This window comes from Condylostylus longicornis, unplaced genomic scaffold (genome assembly GCF_029603195.1).
Source record: "Condylostylus longicornis isolate FDR11 unplaced genomic scaffold, ASM2960319v2 ptg000092l, whole genome shotgun sequence".
NCBI classification, from domain to species: domain Eukaryota; kingdom Metazoa; phylum Arthropoda; class Insecta; order Diptera; family Dolichopodidae; genus Condylostylus; species Condylostylus longicornis.
This window is the reverse complement of record NW_026578060.1, coordinates 1,036,305-1,051,136: the sequence shown is the minus strand read 5'-3', so window position 1 is coordinate 1,051,136 and position 14,832 is coordinate 1,036,305. Positions and strand designations below refer to the sequence as shown.

The following is a 14,832-nucleotide window of genomic DNA, read 5'->3' as shown; positions in this document are numbered from 1 at the left end:
ATAATAAATACCGAATTGTGTCATCTACAGTGACAGAATTTTCAAATTATTTGGTTTTGTGGTGGTTATTTATAGTTCTCTACAATCATAGCTATACGGCTACACATATTCTATTTGTATATATATAAGTATATATATGTATATAGATTTAATTTAAGTTTTTGCCACTTATGATAAGCAATAAAATTGATTAAATATGGTTTATTATTAGAATAATTTGCTGTATAACGGAATTTTGAGGATATTGTATATATCAATAGAATGACTGAAATATTAGGGAAACGCATATCATGTTGAATGAAAGCTATTAAAAATTAATAATTTTCATTCGTATTTGAAAATTTTAGAGAAAAATTGTGTCGACATGATTTTACCGAGAACAAACGAATAATAACGAAATGTGACATTTGATTAAATATGACATAGAAAATTACTGGTTTCAATTAACTACAGTAAGCAATCGCTTTCAGTTGAATTTACACTTCGTTCTAAGCCACAAGGTCAATTATTTCGCTCATACATTTATACTTTTTACTTCGTAATAAAATAAATATAAATGATAGTTAATACTTTCAACAAGGAAGTTGTTTACATAAAGGAAATAACGGAAAATCCTTTTGAACGGATGAAGCCTTTATAAGAAATGATCAAGAAAATATTTTCGTAAACATGAAATTATTTGCAGAATCAATTGGGAGTTCTACTTGCATTAGAACAAAAAAAAAATTATCTTTCTTTCAAATCAAAGGGTTAAGTTATGTTAACCTAACACATTTTAGAGCTAGAAATCTGCTTTTTGTTCTTGACATGTGCTTAATTTCGTTTAATTAGCAAATGCTCGTGAAGTCACTGCGCACGAACTTAAAAAAACTCCCAGTGTATTGAAAGTAACATCGACGAACGTTCTTTTTTATACTTTATGCTACCATCCTGTATAAAATATCATTAATATTTAGCCAACACCATAACAAAACGTTATATTTCTTTTAGTAACAAAGAATTGTAAGAAGCGAGAGTTATGTAAAAAAATGGAACTATTTTGTATTTTGCCTTTGTTATCCTTTTATGTGATGCTGACAGTTTTACATCATTTGATATCCAATGATAAAAACAATTATTATTTAAAAACAAAAAACAAAATACAAAAGAAATATTAAATAAGATTAAATGGAATTATAGTTTAACAGTTTTTATACTTTAACAGGATTATATAATGTTCGCATTGCTGTACACGTGATGGTCATTTTTATACATATTTTATTTTATACTCGTGTATAAAAAAGAATTCTGATAAAGCAAATCGAAATTGATTAATATTCTTAGAATTTAGCATAAGGACTAATTAAATTTGTATTAAATTAGAAGTTTTAATGTAAAAATTCTGCTAATTTCAACAATTAAATATTAGATGTGTAATACAAGTATGGTTAAATCCAAGAAGTCTGTTTTGTATTTTGAAATGATATTTGAAATGGTAGTTATCTATATGCAAGAACTGTTTACTATAAGTAGGTGAATAGAAACTTAACGTTTTTACCTAAATCTTTTCTTATCTGGCATATCTTAAAAGATTTTAATTTATTATAACGTATGTGATCCCAAAGCGGATGCATTTACAATTAGTTTACTATTCTAGCCCAGAATCGAACTATAAATAATTGATCTAAACAATTCCGGCTACTTGTTTCCAGTCTTTTTCTGAATCGCTTGTTTCAGAACGGTACCTGCAATTTCGATCTAGTTTTTTTTTTTTTTGTTATTGGTGTGAAAAGAAAACTTCCTTTTATTCGGAATAAAATTTTTAATTTTTCGCTAATATATTTCGTGCGCTACATACGCACTTTATCAAAGCTGATTTTCTTCTAATTAAGACAACAAACAATAAAAATTGAAATCTATTAAAATTAGGAATATTATACCTGACTTAAAATAATCTACCTGACTTAATCTAGAATTTGATTATTTATAGTTTTTTTTTTTTTATTATTATTTACAAACTAAATGTATACCTGTTTTAAACCTTAAAACTGGTCAAATAATTAATTTAAAGAGCCAAGTAGCCGCGTTACCTTCGTCCGTGTTTAGTAGGCAGTCCTTGTTTGATTTGTATATCTGCATGCTTTCATGAACTTCTCTCCTGTGTTTTCTTTTTACCTCTTTTAATACCTTTAAGTTATCTTCCGTGATTGTGTGATCCGTTTCATAAATGTGTTTGGCAACCATAGAATCGAAAATCCGGTTAAATCCTACTCTCCTTGCACGTTTTATTTCACTTAAATGTTCCTTAAGTCTTGTTGTAACGGGTCTCTTCGTTTGTCCTATGTAAAATTTATCGCAATTATTACAATTGATTTTGTACACACCGCATCTTTCATGTATCTTCAATTTATCCTTAGCCGAATTTAACAAACTCCCAAGCTGATATTTACTAATGGTTTCCGATGTCCGAATATTGTGTTTCCTTAGTTGTTTATTTATCAAGTTTGTACAGTGATGATCATAACTTAAAGATGCCCATGTTGTTCTTTGTTCTTCCAATATCCCGTTCTGTTTAAACAATGTGCTCATATTCTCCTGCTCAATTTTTCGTTTTTTCTTCCTAATGAGTTTGTTAATACGTTCAGTAGAATAACCGTTCTTCACAGCCGTGTCCAAAATGAAGTTTACTTCTGATCTATAGTCGTGTCTGTCCATGGGTGTGGTTAGCATTCTATGGATCATAGAGTTGAACGCCGCCATTTTATGTTTCGTTGAATGGTACGAGTCCGTTGGAATGCATCTTTGTGTTGTTGCTTTCTTCCTAAATATCTTGAATCCAATTTTTTTAGATTTTCTTTTCACCAATAAGTCCAAAAAAGGTAACACTCCATTTTCCTCAATTTCGAATTAAATTCGATGTTTCTATGTAATTTGTTGATGCATCTGTTTATATTCTCCAGTTCTTCCTTGTCCACTATCGCGAAGACGTCATCAACATACCGCATCTATACTCTAGGCATCAGAGAATCCTCCTCCATTCTTTTTTCCAATTTGGACATAAATAATTCTGCGATAAATGGTGAAAGTAGATTGCCCATCGATACTCCCGATGTTGTTCTGTACATCTCGTTTCTGAATTCGAAGTAATTCTCCTCCATCTAGTTACCTGCAATTTGGTACAGATGCTTTGAACAGATTTGTATTTTAAATTAGCAAGATTAACCCACAGGGTCGAATACCTCCGAAGTGGAGTTCCGAAAATCTTGAAAAAAATTGGATATTAATGACTAATATTCAGGCAACTACGGTGACGCCAACGTTATGTGACAGATTTTATTTCCTTAAACTGTACTATAGATGTACTAAAGAACTAAAGTGGATAATTTTCATAGCATCACAATAATATTAATGATTCAAACTACCCAATAATTAAGACAAAGGGACCCTTTAAAAACTTTTCTAATTTCAATATTTATAGTTTTCTAAAATTACACAAATTATAAATTTATTAAAATTTATTGCTAATACTCTCTATGCTCTTTTTTTGTAAATTATTTCTTAAAATAATAATTGCATAAATTATAAAGTTTTATTAATGTTTATTTCATAATTTTTTTTTTGAATTTCAGGTCCTGTTTGACTATCGTATACAATTATACGTTACATCCCATTTTGTGCAAAAACATTAAAACATGTGAATTTAAATGTGCCAATATATTTAAAAAATTAATTGCTATTTACAAAAAAGTAAAAGGACTTTCAAATATTATTTTTTATTTTATTTTAGAAATTTTAAAATTTCTCGAATTTCTTTGGTTTTTTTTTGTTTTGGGGATTCTAAACACTGTATAGAAAGTTTTATTAAAAATTTGATTCAAAAATCATTTTGTCATTATTATTTTTTTTATAATAAATTTATCCTTTCATTTTTAATTCTTTGATTTCTGAAAAAGCAAATAAAAATTACCCATAATTCTTTGCTTATGTTCTTCAAGTTTCAATATAAAAAAGTCCTTAAAACGCAACATAAAAAATAAATGCTTAAACATAATTAAAAAAAAACTAAATAAATAAAAATTGTCCATAAATTAAATTACAAAATAAATTAAAATTTAAAACATTTGAAAAAAATAAAAATAAAAACATATAAAGATACTGCTGGAGGCATAAAGGATTAAAAGGATATACAAAGGCGCATTTTCATTGTTGAATTTCCGTTTTTAATTTTTTTTTTCGTGTTTTGTTTTGCTTTTTTTCAAGAAGAAAACTTTTAAAAAACTGGTAAGTCTCAATTTTTTCTCTCATATTATTATAAGAGTAATTTTTTTTATTATTATTTAAATATAAATTTTATATTTATTTAATTTTACGTACCTATAAACAAATAAATTAAAAGACGCACAATATAATGACACACAACTTTCGACACAAAAAAAAATATCCCTTTTAAAATTTCCTGTTAGACAGAAAAAAAAATGTTTATATTTATAGCCATTTTGTAAAATTTTTATAATGGGATCCCATTATATTAAGTCCTTGGAGAAAAGTTATTGCTTATAATTTTAAAAATTTTCTTATATTACAGTAGAGTACGGGGGGAGTGGAATTTCGTTACAAATTTTAGAAGTGAAAGGATAATTTGATATGATAGTATAGCAATATAAAATAAGAAAACAAAAAACAAAAATTAATCGTTCTATAATTTTGTTCCAAACAATGATGAAATATTTTTATAAATTCATAAAAGTTTTATGGGGAAATTTTTTAAGGTGTAAGATTGTACGTGTTTTGGAACAAAAAATTTTTTTTTTTTTTGTTTTTAATTATTTCTTACCCGCTTTCATAAACACATAAGGACATATTATTATTTTTATAGGTATATGTGAGTGTAATTAAACTTTGAATATTCAAGCGTGTATATTCAATAGGGATTTCGGGGCTGGCGATCTTGATCAAAAATATAAAATTTAAGTTTTAGTTTCAGTTTAATATAAAATTTTTTAGAATTTAAAATAAAAATAAATATTGGTGGCACACAAAATTTTGGAAGTTTTAATTGGAAAATTTAAAAAATTTTAAAAGCTCTTCATCAATACAAAATTTAGGCGATTAAAATTTCATGATTTGTAAAATAGCACTTTTCTCTTTCAATATTTAATGATGTTCTTAATATTGCATAAATTTAGGGGAAACGCAATACTATAATGACAGAAATAAGCCATGAAATAAATCTCATATTTTTCCATGTAATCTTTAGAATGATCAGTTTTTAGACATGTTTGTTGTTGCATTCTTGCTATCATAAACGTTCGAAAAAGTTTATAAAACCGATCAAATTCCATAGGAGATAACTCCAGATAGGAGTGAATCCCCTTTATATATATATAAGGGGGTGTATAAAGAGATTTTGTTCTAAGAAAATAAAATATTTGTCGGTATCTTTAAACATCGAATTTAAGTCCCCTTTTTGAAGTGTTGAGTAGAAGTTGAACAGTTGTGCTAATGTTGAGTACAAGAAAAGGAGTTATTTCCGGATTTGCATGTTTGCTATGGTTTGAACAGAATAAATAAACTTAAAAAAATTCAGCTTCGCTATTTTAAAAAGCTATATATTAAAACATGTGAAAATTTTATTCTAAGATAATAGCAGGCCTACTGAGATGCATTGGTTTAAGATATTGTAGCTTTCTACCTTTGAATGTGTACAAGTTTTGTAAACGAACAAGCAAATGGGCAAACCAAAACATTTAAGATTATTTTTTTTTCAAAATATTTTTATAAAATTACACTAAAAAGAAAGAAAAAGTTTTAGGATAAACTTTTGATTAAACCACCTTTTATATATGATTCCAAAAAGAATACCCGTTTTACACTTGATTATTTTGAAATGAAACGTTGTGGAAATATATTTACTTATATATGAAACTTATGTGTTTATTATAGGTGTATGTAGAAATTTTATATTATTTGATTTTTCCTTAACTTTGTCTGCAATCTAAAATTAGAAATTTTCTTTTTGTTATACATCACACCGCGGACTCATGTTATATGAATGTTTTGTTAACGAAAAATTTAGAGCAGTTCTTTAAAAGTATTTTTGATTATCAAGGCACTTCACATGCATAGAACGCATAATGGATTAGCAACAGAATTTATTTTAAGTTTGTCGCTATAACTTCCATTAGTACATAGTTATTTTTAAATATTTTTACTCCTATATCAACTCTTCTATTTGATCTATTTTAAATTAACGACTATTTTTTATAAACCCTATATATATCATATAAATATTAATGACACAATAAAGTAGGTAAAACAGAAATTTCCTATATATATGAAAGTAAAAGGTATTCTTATGAGGATTACATAAATTCATCTACACATATTCATTATGTAATTTATGAACTTTTATAAAAATTACTTTAAACATATAAATTTAACAAAAGAGAGGCTAAATGTAACTCTGCTTACGTAAAAAACGTATACACAGAGTGACTCAGGAGGGTATTTATTACTGAACACTATTGGTTAGATGATCAGAAATTCGTAAGCTTTTGACCCGAGACGGATGCCAAATTGGTGTCCAAAATATACTGATTTTAAGAAAATCTCAGAAAAATTCTTGATTGGCTGCCGGTGCAGGTGCAGCAGGTCCATCGCATCCCAATTAGCACGATTGTGCCATTTTGGTACCACTACCCCGTGACCACCAGGCCGTCATTGAGCGTATGATTGCAGGTGGACCATCTAGGACTCTTAACGAATTTGTCTTACACTTTAGAGCCAGAATTGCAGCCCGCCTGTCGATTATTCGATATTTCTAGCCACAACCTGAGAACCCCTCCAGATCTCGAACGCTTTCAGTATGAGGAAAGCTTCCGTCTGAAATACACTCGACTGGCTAGGAAGTAGATTCGATGCATATACTGCTGCGGTCGTAAGGCTTCTGTCCGACGCAACAGCTGGGTTTGACGGCACATTTGTCTGCCAGGTTAGCGATATGTAATTCCGCCGGAAACATTTGGAGAGGTGTTTTCAAGGCATCCTATCCAGCAAATCACCGACATCTCGACACAAAAGTTGGCTAGAGACCACCGAATGGCTTTCAAGTTAAGCGAGAGTATGCTGCTTGTAGCGAATGGAATGCCTCACCACGCGAATGATCTTATGTAGTGAAGCGTCGATCGACCTGCCAAAGAGATACGCGTGCTATAATTCTGAAAGCTTAACAGACTCCATCCTGTTCTGCAGTCTCAGCTCCAAGACAAACTCTAAAGCTTGCAGAACAAGAGAAGTCAGATTATTCGCTTTAAGGTCCTTTGGGTTTTCTCCTCTTTTCTGTTTTTATGGTGCAGATCACCCTCACACGTCTCCACGATTTGGGTGCGGGACAAAGTGAAAAGTAAGTACCAAAAACTTTTATAACTATAAAGAACTATAAATTTTCTAGTTTCTGCAGGAAAGGACCTCTTTATGGACAATCTCCAGTTCTCGACTAAACAAAAGTTTACTTAAAGTGTTATATCTAGAAAATCTTCCTAGCCAAAAAAGCTGTTTGTGCTGAGAAAAATATGAGTGGGAGTGTTGCTCCTATTTGCTATTTCTAAACTACTGTTTAAGATAAAATCATACATCAACAAGGACTCATCTCTTTTGCTTGTCTCCGGGCTCGCCCAGAGGGTGTGTCTGGCATTTGTATCACAAACAGCGATCAAACTTGATCGCCGACTTTCGGTGGTCAAGCAGGTTTATCATGGGGCATTTAGGCCGAGCCCATAAACAGAGGTCCTCCGTGTTCTTCCTCCAGCTTTACCATCATCATATCCTAAGTGCTAAAATTAGAGTGAAGAAATGATTTAATGTTATAAATGGTACATATTGTTGGATACCTGTTCTGAATTACCCTGTATAACGAGGCAAAAATAAAAGTATAATTCATTCCAGTTTAAATATTTTCTGGTCTTATTCTCATTAAAGTAATCATTCCCATTCGCTCAATGGTTTTTCTTGCTTTCAGTTTACTTTTTCTTCCAATTTATGTAAGAAAATGTTAAAAACCTATATTTTTATAACACCTTTTTTTATAGCAGGTATATTTAATGATATTACATAACCATACGTATATAATGTATACATAATTACAATGATGTGCGTATAGAAATTTCAAGATTTAAATCTTTGTTGCATGTAATCACAATCATCATCAGCAACAATATAATTTATAAAGATGAGATTTTTAATATTTTTATGTCCTAAAAATAGAATTAAAATTCAAGAAGATTTTATATATTTTAATGTAAGGTTTATAACATATGAAATTACAGCTGTAATATCCAAACATTAAATTTCCAAAACCTGGAATTAAGAATATTTTTTTCTAGAGACTAAACTAGGTAAAAGCCGATAAAAGATAGCCGGTAAAAGTGAGATGCAAGAGCTTACAACCATACTGGATTGCGTATGTGTATTTATCTGTACATTGTGAAAGAACTCTGCGTTTAAAATGTTAAAAAAGTTGGTTCAATCGCAGTCTCCATATTCCAACATCTATGTTATGCTAAACTTCGCTGCTTTCTAATTACATCACACAGTGTTAAACCCCTAAATTTAAGCAATACCTATAAAGTATTACTTTACTCGTTTTACGGTAAAAATTTAAAAGAATCCTAGAGTAAGAAAGTGACAACAACATAACATTTAAATCAAAAATTAAAGAAACAAAACTGAAAGGCGATAATAACACTCTTGAAAGGAATTTTGTTTTTTTTACACATATTTTTTAAGGTCATAAAATTTTTACAACTTTATTATTTTTGTCTCCACCTCAGTATTTTCTTCCAGAGGTTTTTTATTCTTATGAAATTATATCACAAGTGAATTTTGATGTCAGGATGTTTGTTAATTTTCTATTTTTTTGTTTGTGTTTCTATTTTAAATAGGGTTTCGTAGAAAAGTTTAAAAAATTTAAATATAACACTAAAAAAAGGTTCGAATTTCTTGTGCAATTTTTTTAGTTCAATTATTTTTCCCCGTACCAATTTAGACCTTTGGTTTCGTTAATATGGAAAACATTTTTTCATCGTTGTTTATCATACAGCCGAGAAGGTCGTATTACTTGTAATTTTAGAATTAATTTGTTCGTAAATACAAAAATATTTTAATTTGTGGCGTTAATGCAGGAAAATGTGTCTTTTACACAAATATCAGTGATTTAGCATTTTTGAAGATTGATAAGTTGGCAAACAGATTTTTTTCGGCCAACTTATAGAAAGCTTAACATTCCATTATTTGCAATTGTTCTCCATCATACAGGTGTTTATATATATGTATAATAGAAATAGCAAAGCAATAAAAAAATGGAACGTACACGAAATTTTCCAATTGAAAATTTAAAGAAATTCTTGAACGAATAATACTTTTTTTTCCCAGAAAACTGTTCATTGAGGAATTCTCAATGTACGTACCCAAATTTTTATTTTGTTCACATATAAGTTTCAATTACGTACAAGTCACAATAATATGCTTTTGACATTAAAATATTGTGACATTCGCATTCACATTAAATTTGTTTTTATAATACGACAAATTTCCAATTGAAAATTGCAAACTGTCACTAAAATCCTTATTTTTTTTTTTCATACATAACACCAAGTACCAACATTGGAAAAACCTTAACATAAAATTATTTTAATGAGAACATTGTAAGTAGGAGTTTGTTAAACATACGCTACACATTAACACCACACACACACACACATATGCATTTATTAAATTTATGTTTCTATTTTTTTTTTGTGAATATCTCAAAAGGGTGATAAACTTTTTCTTTTATTGTGGAGAATTTTTAGTGTTGCATGATTCGACTTACCAAACACATAATTTCTCTCTTACATAATATGAATAAAATTTCCAATTTTTTTTTCCGAAAAAGAAAAAACCTTGTATTAGTTCTGATGAAAAATAAAAATATTTTACTTCCATATAATTTCGGTATCTATTAACGTAAGTAGGTGTACAGTGTACATATGTGTGTAATTACGGGTATATATAATGGTTGCGCCATAATATGTTGTGTTGTTAAAATATTTGTATCAGGACACGAGACATGGTAAAATAAAACTGATGAAATTATGAATGCCACGAGTATTAAAAAAGTTTTCTTTCTATTTTGTTTTTTATAACCGTACGAACGTATGTTGGAAGGGTATAACAAATTTGCTTTATCGTTTTTTATACTAAGAAATAATAGTCTGAGGTATAGACTCAGTGTGTTTTTGATCAGCGTTGAATTGTGAGTTCATTCGTTTTCACGATAACTCAAAAACTAATTGAACTAATCTGACCAAATTATAGCGAATGATTTATGATAGTAAATATCCGAACCCTATTTAAATTAGATGTGATTGAGGCAGTAGTTCGGGTAGCTTCAAAAGTTATTTGACTATATATCTGAAGAAAATATAATATCAAACCTTGCACAGACAAGTACAATATTAAAGCTGTTGTATTTGCTAAATGTAGTTGAAATTTCTTGACGTGTGGTCATTATTTTTGGTCATTATGTTATAAAATAGTACTACAAATATAAAAGAACAAGGTCGTGTGAAACAGTGTGGCAATTACAATACAACTCTTAAAATCATTAATTCGTAGGGGTATTACAAAGTTGACATGACTAACTCTTCCCATTCTCGTTTTTTTTTATGGTTTTTCTTTTACTCTTGGCAAGGAGTCACCTTTTAAATAACAATAATTTTAAGTATTTTAAGAATTCATACAAACATAGGCGAATTCAATTCTAGTACGCGAGTATAAAAATATAAAATACAAATTATGTTAAAGTCATTTTTTTATTATTTTATTTGAATTCGTTAAATATAATGGGTATTAAATTTTATTTCACTTTTTTTAAGGAGAATTTAAAACAAAATATTGTTAAAAAAAATAAAAAAATTTTCTGTTGAAGAAAACAACAAATTTTATTTTCTTTTCCTTATACTTTTGTTATGTAAATTAAGTAAATAATATTTGTAAGGATAATAAATTCAGAAAAATTTTTTTATTGTACTTTGACTTTATTAGTTCTTATAATATAAGAAAATAAGAACGAAATTTTTGTTTTATGAACTTTCACATAATAATCTGGGAAAAATTTAGTACGCACGAAAAGAATTTTTGTTAAGAGAGTTTTGAAAGAATGGAAAAAAATAATAATCAAAAATTTTGAATTTGTTTGGAAAGAAAGGAAATTAAAATATTAAAAGAAAAAAAAACAGAAAAAAAGTAAAGAAAGCAGAAGAAAAAAGGATTTATAATTTCTTTTTTTTTTTTTTTTGCATATTTTTTAATAAATTGAAGTTTCCGTTTTGATTAGTAATAAAATTAAATTATAAAAATAAAAAGAAAATCTGCGAAAATATTTTGGGGAGAAAACTTATTAGTAAAGAACTTTTACTATTTACGCACTCAAGTGATGAAAAAATATTGAAATAAAGCCTTTATTCTATTCAATTTGAGCGTTTATACTACAGAGTTTTAGGTAGAGGAAGTAGAAGGAAAAAGGTACATAAATATGCAGCTCAAGAAAGCTGGGATAATTGCTGGAATATTGAAATAAATAAGTAAAATCTTGTTTCACAACACAATTGCGTGCTCTATTGAAATATGAGGCAACGCTTATAGAAAAAAACGTTGAAATTATGGATATAAGGTAAGAACTTCAACTGCAAGGATTAGGTTACAACACAACATGCTGACACTGGGACTTCTCATAAAAAATGGGTTGGTAGGTAATGCCTGTACATATTTCATTACAACAAATAATGCCAACAGTAACACTGATATTGTGCGTTACAATGAAGTGCAAGGCTAACTAACTGCATCAGGATTATTTTTTCAGCGCTAAGGTTTAGTAGGTTCGATGCAGTATACAATCTTGCATACAAATACTATAATGAATCACCTGCTGATATAAAAAACTTGAACAATGTTCATAAATCTAAACAAGAAATTATTGAATTTTATTTAAGTAGATTAGAGTAAATTGCTATAATTAAAAATAATATTTTATTAACTTCTTAGAATAACTTCATCTTTTATCTTAATTGTTGATTTTTATTTTATAAATTTTGTTCTTTCATCTATTTCCAATAACTTAAGTTCCTGAATTACTTGCTGTTAAAAAATTACTTTGGGTCATTTAAGATAATTTTGAAATTGAATGAAAAAAAAAGTGTGAAAAAGTGATTTATTAATAAAATTATAGTGCTTCTCTTATTTTTCACTTATTTTCAAATAGAATGATTACTGATTTCACTTTTATATGCCTATGAAGTCTTAAACTGAAAGAAACTTTTGTTTAAAAAAAAAAAAATTGTATTGAGTTGTAAAAGTTATTAAAAATTATTGTCCGAAACAAAATAAATGTTATATTAATAATTTTTTGATACCAACTGATCTGCACTTTTACACGTAATTAGATGAAATTTTCTCCAGAGACTGGTACAGCATGCCAGTATTTTATCATTATTATTTCATTATTTCTACTAAGGCTGTTTGGCTTTGTACACGTATTTTGTGTTCTTTATACTTTACAAATAAACACATTTACATATATATTTTAATTGCGCCTATGAAAATCAATGTCCTAAAACGTGATAATTTTAAAAACAAAAGATTACTTATGTAGCACAAAATAATAAAATGAAAAAGAGCGAATCATTGGACTGGAAAAGTTTTAATTGAAATTTTCATATATTTCTTGTATTTTTATGCTTCTATCTTAATAAATTTAATAATATATTTCGGGTCAAGGACATTTAAAAAAAAAGGGACCATAATAAATTTATAATATGTGCTTTCAAAATATATATATATACATATTATATGTACGTTATGTTGTGTATTTAATTAGAGTATAAATTATTTGCGTTGACCAATTGAAAATAAATTTTGCGTATATACAAACCAAATATTTGAATATGTATAGAGAATTAAAAAATCGCACCCAATGTAATATTACACCAAAAACAAAAAGGGAAGTAGAGGAGGAAAGCAAAAGGAAATAAGAAGGAAAATTATTAACTTTACACCATCTGCTAAGGAAATTTTATTAACTTTAATTTTTGAAATTTATGAAATGATCAATTTTTTTTTTTGAAAATTAATTTTTTTCTTGTCACATTTCTGTTTTGTTTTTCGGAAAAGTTGGAATTTTAAATGATTATTAAATTTCAATTATGTATATGGAAAAAGAGGCGGAGTAATAATTTTAGAATTAAAAATTTGTATACTAATCGTTTCAGAAATTAGAGTGAATTCCTATAACACGTTTTTAAGAATACGATCGATAGAACCAATGGTTTGTAGAATGGCGCATTTCATTTTAACAAAATAAGTCAATTGTAAACAACATGTTTATGAAATACGGAATTGTGTGATTTTAATAACTGAATTAGACACCGAATTGGACAGTGAATTGCAAAAAAGATTAGATGCTACATTTCAACGTTTATCAAATTAAATGGACCAGTAGCTATTCGGTTTCAAATTAAAAGACTTTAAAAAAATTCCATTTACAATACCAGGCCAACTTAAGAGCACGTTTGGCATTAAAACTCCTACAGATAAGATTATTGAATGAATCTTATCTGTAGGAGTGTAATGAATCTTATCTGTAATTAGTTTTCCAGTTTCAATATTGTCGTTTTCATTTTTGTACTCGCTTTTTTTGAGTGTACCATTAAAACCATTAGTACTTTAGCAACATGGAGAAAGTTGTTTTTAGTTTAATGACTCCAGTAATTATGTTCCATGTATCTCAGCAGTATGAAATATCAATAATGCTTTTCTTCTGACAAGCCCCTAAATCTTTTCCTTCTAATATGCGCAATATAACCTGAAACAATAAATAATTTGTTTGAGAATATGAAAGAAACCTTAAAATATTGTTATGAATCTTGAATGTTATCCAGAAAATTTAACGTTGTTTTTTTTTTTTTTTATAAAATATTAACTTCCTTTCAGTTGCTAGGGGGAAAAATTAATAAACCTACGAAACCAAGTGTTCTCTTTAAATAAATATTTTCGTAAAATATGTTTGTATATTATTGAATGTATGTACATATGTTGCTTTATTGTGTGTGCGTTGGAATGGGGAGAAAATTGTAGCACATAATAAAACCACTCATTTATAAAGGTTAGAACTGATAAATTCAGGCCTGGAATGGTTTAATTTTTTTTACATTTTTATTTCCTTTCCATTTCTTTACTTGGGTTGTATCTTTTCAACTTTGGATACAATGAAAAAAAATTTTGTTGTCAAAGATATAGAAACAAAACCTTTGTTGTGTAGCACACAACAGAAATATTTTCGAAGTATAAACCATATTTACCAACAGTATTGCATACACTATGGGAGGTTACGTGATGACACCAAATTTCGTATGTCGAGTTTCCTGTGGACCAAATTTACATATTTGGGCATATAAAGCGAAACATTCGACCAATCTCCTTGAAATTTGGCACTTAAAACTGACGGACAAACTTTTCAATAAATTCGGATAGCAAAAAGTAAACATCTACTAAGAGCTAAATTAACATTTTTTTAGGTATGTTAAACAAAACCCTAACTGGCGCCCATAAAATAGGAAGAAAGAACATTTTCATAAACTTGTGTAACAATTTTGCTAAATTAGACGGTACACGTTTCCATCGGTTATATGTTGACCACATCACATTTCGTTTCCTTAGATTATTCTCTGATTTTTAAAAATAGTTTGTTACCTAGACGTAAAAATTCATTTTGACTATTCACGTAATAAAATAAATATTGTATTTCAATACCGAATCATC

General features: G+C 28.2%; 1 protein-coding gene across 6 annotated transcripts in view; it reads left to right on the top strand.

The window, feature by feature from the left end:
- The window catches only part of LOC129613869 (Ig-like and fibronectin type-III domain-containing protein 1), a 168,997-nt gene that overhangs the window by 32,847 nt on the left and 121,318 nt on the right, over window positions 1-14,832 (top strand). For all 6 annotated transcript variants that reach the window (XM_055528171.1, XM_055528170.1, XM_055528169.1 and 3 more), the window contains exon 2: window positions 3,609-4,260. The gene's annotated coding sequence lies outside the window, so the exon portion shown is untranslated. The remainder of the gene's footprint in view (window positions 1-3,608; window positions 4,261-14,832) is intronic.